The sequence below is a fragment of the Natrix helvetica genome, assembly GCF_964273705.1.
Source record: "Natrix helvetica genome assembly, chromosome: 1".
In the NCBI taxonomy this organism is placed as follows: Eukaryota; Metazoa; Chordata; class Lepidosauria; order Squamata; family Natricidae; genus Natrix; species Natrix helvetica.
In genome coordinates this window covers 371,926,561-371,934,125 of record NC_138548.1, presented here as the reverse complement: position 1 = coordinate 371,934,125, position 7,565 = coordinate 371,926,561, and positions in this window count along the sequence as shown.

The window sequence follows — 7,565 nt, the reverse complement described above, 5'->3', positions numbered from 1 at the left end:
TCTATTTTCACCTAGTAACCTTTGTGAACTCTCATCATTTTATTTAAATAGAAAAATATTTCTATTTATTTGGATATCACTTCCGGATTTGTGCTTGTGAGGGGAAAAAAATGAAACTTTGACTTTGGTTTTGTCAATCAGAAAGATTTGTCATTATAGGATTGGCTAGTTATATATTAATGTGTAAAAGCAAAAAGTTGAGGTTGGACTGTTTTTATTTTGCCCTGTGCTAAGAAGAGTCAGAGGTCAATGCCTTTTTTTCCCTTTTCTTTTCTCTTCCCCCTTGTATCTCACACCGTATTTCCCCTGCTCCCCTTCCTTCCCTTCATTTCCTATTGTTTCTTCTCTTTTCTATATTTTATATAATAAAACAAAACCTTAATAAAAATTAAATACATTTTAAAAAATGAATTTGATTTTAAAAACAACAGCAACTATTCAGTGATGTAGTAGAATCAAGGCATTGGTACCGTGATATGGAACTCCAGCCAATGAATCCAAAAAGGGGATGGAGTGGAGGATTTCTTATCTCAATAACCTCATAAAATGGAAGAAGACAATTGAAAGCTTAACTTCTCTACACAATCTAAAATGTCTTTGAAACCTGAAATCGTACCTTTAAGATTTTTAAAAGAGACCAGTGGTGGGATTCAATTTTTTTTACTACCAGTTCTGTGGGCATGGCATGGCTTGGTGGGCATGGTTTGATGGGTGTGGCAGGGAAAGGGTACTGTAAAATCCCCATTTCCTCCCGATCAGCTTGGACTCAGAAGGCAGAGAATAGATGGGGGGGCGGCCAGTCAGAGGTGGCGTTTACCAGTTCCCCAAACTCCTCAAAATTTCCGCTACCGGTTCTCCAGAACTGATCAGAACCTGCTGAATACCATATCTGAAAGAAACCAAATACCTGCCAGGTCTGAAGAACCAGCCTGTGATCTCTTTCCTTCCTTGCCTTTTGCTTGGACTTGGATAGGTAGGCATCATGTGAAGCCCGAGCGACTGCCCAGGCGAGGTTGTAAATACCATAGCCATCCAAAGAGAAGGTTTTTTCCACCACTTCTTCCGGCAGGGTCTCCAATTCCTCATTCTCCCGGCATCTCATCCTTCCTTTCACAGAAAACAGGTGTCTGGAATATGAACAATTGAAGACAATTTTGCCAAAATTTTGCATAGGGCGAAAAAACGTTTCAGAAACTGGTGGTCTTTTTTCAATATGGATTAAGAAAGAGAAAAACCCCCGGAGATGCCGAGGAGACAGTATGTCATCGGATAAATTCAGAGTGAGGTCCCACATGGCTGTGGTGATCCAAACCTTTGCCAGGATAGGCTTGACGTGCCTTTCAATGTAGGATTGCAAGGCATTTATCAAGCTGTACAAGTGGCGGGATTCCCCATAATATATGAAAACGCTGACATTGTTCCACAAGTGAAACGGTTCATTGAACAATAGCCCCATTTTCCAGGGCAATACGGGGATGTTCACCGAGAAGGCTACACAAATTGTGTTCCTTGTTAATATTGGCCTCAAAGTCCAGAGGAATCTTTTTCCATTGTCAGTGTCTGGTGCTAGAAGACCAACCCAGTTCCATCTGAAATGGTGGAGCATTTTGACAATTCCCCAATACAAGTATTCTTCTTTGGGGACCATCCTGTAGATGAATGGGAAATGGGTTTTATCATCCAGATTTTCGGACACAAAACCATAACTGACCTAGCAAGAAAAAGAAGTGTGGGGAAAATGTTCAGGATAACATTTGAAGGATATGATCTTCTCAGTTTGAGCAGTTCTTTCTCCCAAGATGCTGGAGTAGTTGGGTTCTGCACTAGGCAGGATGATGAAGCAGACTGTGTCAAGATCCAATCCACCTATTACTACACCAAGATAAAAGTTCCTCTCGCACATATCATCTCCGTTTCAAAGCTGAAGAGCCAGCATTGCCCAAAGACGTCTCCATGGTCATGTGGCCGGCATGACTAAACATCGAAGGCACATGGAACGCTGTTACCTTCCCATCAAAGGTGGTTTTTATTTTTCTACCTGCATCTTTACGTGCTTTCAAACTGCTAGGTTGGCAGAAGCTGGGACAAGTAACAAGAGCTCACTCCATTACGCAGCGCTAGGGATTCGAACCATTGACCTGCCAACCTTTCTCATCGACAAGCTCAACATCTTAGCCACTGAGCCACTGCATCCCTAACACTAATCCATATTAACGACTGAAATCTTGCAAGCTCCTACCAAACTAAATTAAGGGAATAGTCCTGAAGCCCAGCTATCACAAGTCACTTAACATATTTACCTAAGTGCTTTCAAACTGAATAGGAAGAAATATTTTACTGGACCAGTTGCCCTACGAATTGTACAAATACAGTTGTAGTATAAGATAAAGCTGACTTCTAAACCTGGAGCATACGAAGAATGGAGTCACCCTATTCTTCATAGCACCTGAAGGAAGGACAAGAAGCAATCGATCAAAGAAACTAATCAAGGAGAGAAGCAACCAAGAACTAGGGAGAAATTTTCTGACAGAGCAATTAATCAGTGGAATGATTTGCCTCCAGAAGTTAGTATGCTGGAGATTTTTAAGAAGAGATTGGACAACCATTTGTCTGAAATGGTATAGGGTTTCCTGCCTGAGTAGGGGTTGGTCTAGAAGACTCCAAGGTCCCATCCAACTCTGTTATTCTATTAACTGGCACCTCTTTACAAACAATGAAAGAATGAATAGTGTAGGAGAAGGACATTCTAACATTAATTCTGTCCATTCTGCCTATAGTTGCCAATCAGACTGTTCAGCTTAAAAAAAGACAAAGATTTTCACTTTCACCTAAGAGCTATGAACAGGAAGAGTTTGCTAATGGTAAGAGAAGTTCCACAATGGAACAGATTGCCGTGTCGGTTGGTAGACACTGACATTCCCTGAACTCCGCTGAAGATGTTACCTAGCTTGCAGTGGTGGGTTCCTGCCAGTTCTAACCTCCTCTATAGAAGAGGTTCCACAAATCTACCGTGCCGTTTAGAACCGGTTCCAGCTCCCTCCCTCTGCCCGTCCGCACCACGCTTACCCCGCCCACCGCTCACTGATTGGCTGGCTCACCAATCGCCCCGCACGCCTCTAAGAGTCCTATATAAACCTTACAGTCTTAAAGCTGTCAAGTTTGAACATCCCTGAGTTTTTTTTCTAAAGGGTTAGGGGTGCAAGGGTCTTGTAACTTGACAACTTTAAGACTTGCGTGCTTCAAATGCCAAAGTTTCGGAGCCAACATTTTGGTTGCCAAGCAAGAGCTTTGTTACGTGAGTTTCACCACACTTTACAAGTTGGCCACGCCCACCCAGTCACCTGGCTGCTAAGCCACTCCACTTGGTCACATGGCCGGCAAGCCACTATCACTCGGTCACATCGCTGGCAAGCCATTCCCACAAAGCAGGCCACACCTACAGAAGAGAGTCTAAAAATTTTTGAAACCCACCACTGCTAGCCTGGTAACAAAACATTCGGGCACCAACCCACAAGCTCGGAGAACGGACCTTCTCCCTCATCCTACACTCGAGCTACAGATATTCGCCACTATTGCAAAACTTGATCTCCATTGCCCTGTCAGCTTTAGAAGTGTCCTTCCACCTGCTGTTTCAATGGTCATAGCATATGCCTGGGCAGGACCCATCCAGCTTTGGCTTTTCTCCCCATCTCCATTCATACCTGTGGCATCTTGTAGAGGCTCAACATGGTAGAAATCTGCTTGGAAATGTCAGACTCGGTCCCTTCAATCACAGCCAGCAGCCTCTTCTCTCTTCCACAAATGTAGTTTGGAACATTTGCCTGTCCAGTGGAGAGCAAATCCATCAGGGCATCGGCGGTCAGCCCTGGTTCATAATAGTTCTCGTAGATGTCATAACCCAGGGTGATATTGGGCAAAACGTGGGGATTCTGGTTGATCTCACGAACGGCAAAAAGAAAGGACAGAAGGTACCACTGGGCATTATGACCCTTGCTTCAAAACAAAACAAAACCCACAACCATCTTTAATATTCATTCAGCATTTTAACCATTCATTCAAGCACAGGTTGGATTCCACACTCTTTCTAAACCTATCCTTGCTACTCTTACTAGAAGTAATAAATATATTACGAAAACATATTTATTTATTTATTTATTTGTTTGTTTGTTTGTTTGTTTGTTTGTTTATTTGTTTGTTTTGATTTATCTGTTGCCCCCTCTCCGCAAAGGGAATGAAGAAGAACTGGGCATGGCTAGTCTAGAGAAAAGAAGGACTAGGGAAGACATGATAGCATTATTCAAATATTTAAGAAAGAAGCCAAAAAGAAGAAAGAAGCCAAAAAGAAGAGGGTGGCAGTTTATTTTCCAAACCATCAAAAGGCAAGACAAGAAGATTGAAACTTTATCAAAGGGAGAAGCAACCTAGAACTAAGGAGAAACTTCCTGACAGTTAGAATTCATCAGGGGAACAGCTTGCCTTCAGAATTTGTGGGTGCTTAATCACAATAGGCTTTTAAGAAGCGACTGGACAACCACTTCTATGAAATGACATAGGATCTCCTGCTTGAGGTCAGTCTAGAAAACCTCCATGGTCCAATTCTGTTCTGGTTGGTTGATTGATTGATTGGATGGGTGAATAGAATAACAGAATTGGAAAGGACCTCGGAGGTCTTCTACTCCAACCCCCTGATTAGGCAGGAAACCCTACAGCACTTCAGACAAATGGTTATTCAACATTTTCTAAAAAACTTCCAGTGTTGGAGCATTCACAACTTCTGGAGGCAAGTTGTTCCACTGATTAATTGTTCTCACTGTCAGGAAATTTCTCCTTAGCTCTAAGTTGCTTCTCTCTGATTAATACGGTCTTTGCAGAAGAAAATCGGTAAAATGAATGAAGAATTTTCCTTGAGGGATTGCTCATGGTGGAGGGGAAATTGGGTGCATCTGACAATAGGTTCCATGCAAAATAGTACAAAATCCATACACCTCAAGGTCTACTTACAAAACTGGTTGGTTATAGGGATGCTCCTGGAAGGTTGCTACTGCCAACCAGATTGACATCAGGGAAACAATTCCACCAATATAGAGGTCCCCTGGCCGGTAAAAATTGTACACCCCCTTCTGATCCTTGGTGAAATCAAGGGGGCATTTTTTCCCACCAGCTACACTGGGCAATAGAAGCAGAAGCAGGAAGAAGAGGAATAGCTTAGCTTGCATGGCAGCCCTCAGAAGCATTTCAGGGAGCAGTAGTGGTTGGACTAGAAGACCCCCAAGGTCCTTTCCAACTCTGTTGTTCTGCCTTCAAAAGAGAGAGCGTCCAACCACAACTTCCCAGGATGGTAGGGAGTTGATTCTGCACCTCAAGTGGGTGCACGTCACTCTGAACAGATTGGCTCCAGAGGAAGCATTTATTTGGCATCTGGTTTTTCAGGCAAGATTTATCAAGATGTTGCAGCAGGTTGCTTGCCACGTTCAGGGATGATGAAACTCCCTTGAGGTTTAGAGGGAAAAAAGACCATGATTTTCACAATTACAATGTAGAGTGCATCTATTGTGCCAGTTTGATCTAGTGGTTAAGCCTAGAAAGCAAGAGAATGTGGATTCAAATCCTGCCTTAGGGATGAAAGCCGGCTCTGGGTGACTTTGGGCTAGTCTCTCTCTTTCTCAGCCCAATCCACCTGAGAGGGTTGTTGTGGGAAAAACGGGGGGGGGGGGGGAGAGTGTGTGTTGTACATACATACAAGAGCCTCAGTGGCACAGTTGGAAATAAAATACTCAGGCAGCTGCTTGAAAGACAAATGAGGTTTATGCAACATCTGGAGCCAATGTGCCAAGTTTTCCCTGAAAGACTTTTCTATGGATAAACCTTGCTTTTGTTTTGTGAAGATGAGCAAAGGAATTCTGAGATAGTATTAAAAGCAGGGCTCATCAGTTTAAGTTGCTGAGCTTTTTAGTTGGAAAGATGACAGTCTGGGTTTAAGACCGAGTGCCATGTGATGGGGTGAGTTCCCATCACTTGCTCCAGCTCCTGCCCATCTAGCAGTTTAGGAGCAAGCAAATGCAATTAGATAAATAGGTACCACTTTGGTGTGAAGGTAATAGTCTGTGTGCCTCAGTGTATAGTCATGCTGGCCACATGACCACATAAATGTCCTTAAGATGATGCTGGCTACCTCGGCTAGGAAACAGATGAGTACCAGCCCTAAAGATGGATGCAACTGGACAGAGGAAACCTTTACTTTTACTTCACTTTTAACTGGCATTTAGAGAGGGAATGGTTTACACACTGCCGAGTTACAGTCTCTGCTTTTTTAGCACAGCTAATTGAAATATTTATCTCTTGGTGGAAAGCATGTTTTTCTTATTTATCAAAGAAAACCTAAGGTCAGCCTGGGACTACTGGTCACCTGATTAGTTTGGTGTTTCCTGCTGGATCTTAGTTCTTGTGTTCATTCAAATTGTGATTTTCTAACTTTTTGCCCTGACTGAGTGCCAAGACTGTGTGGCAGTACAACATGATTTCTTCCCAAAAGGCTTTAGGAAGTTAAATTTCAGCAGATAAGGAGATTATCTAGGATAAGTCCCCCCCCCCCCCGCCCTCCCAAACCCATAGATGACTTTAGGATGAACAAATATTTGGCTGATTCAACTGGATGAAATTTTGTGATTATTTTTTCTAGTTCATATTGTCCCTTGGAGAGAGCTTGTTATAATCATCATGTTATAATAAGCCACCCAGAGTTACCTTGAGGTAAGATGGACAGCTTATAAATTTGATGTCAGGGTAATGACGATTTAATAGCTGATCAGCTGCTGTAAGGCTGTAAACAATGAGGATGTTGGACATGAGGATGAGTCAGCAGGATTACTGCCACTTTAAGAAGCTGTATATGTAGTGGAGGCCATGTGAGGGTGTATCTCTCTCTCCTTGTGTATCTCTCTCATGTTCTATCTCCATTGTAGTTCTCTGTATAGAGTTGAAGATTGATTGATTGCCTAGTATTTGCCTGAGACGTGTATGTTTATATATATAAGTCTTGTATATAAACCACTATTTAAAAGACAAACCTCTGTGTACTATATTTTGCTCATGGGTTTCTCAAAATAGTAGTCATGCTCTGCACACTCTGACATTTTATAAACAAATAAATAATACATTATCATAAGTGGTTCGGGTGCTGGATTAGAAACTGGGAGATCCTGAGTTCTCATTCCCCTTAGGCATGGAAGCCAGTTGGGTGACTTTAGACCTGTTATTCTCTCTTGGCCAGTCAACTCACAGGATGGTGGTTGTGAGAAAAATAAGTATTCACCTAGAGTTCTGATGTCTTTTTAAAGAGAGGGTGGTCAGCTGAGCAATTAGTCAGCAACTTTCATCATAAGTTACTTTCTTTTCTGAGAAAAACTTACACTGGATGGCAATAGCACTTAGACTTATCTACGGGCCTCTCTAAGCGGTTTTACAGAGTCAGCCTATTTCCCCCAACAATCTGGGTCTTCATTTTACCAACCTTGGAAGGATGGAAGGCTGAGTCAACCCTGAGCCTGGTGATATTTGAACTGCCA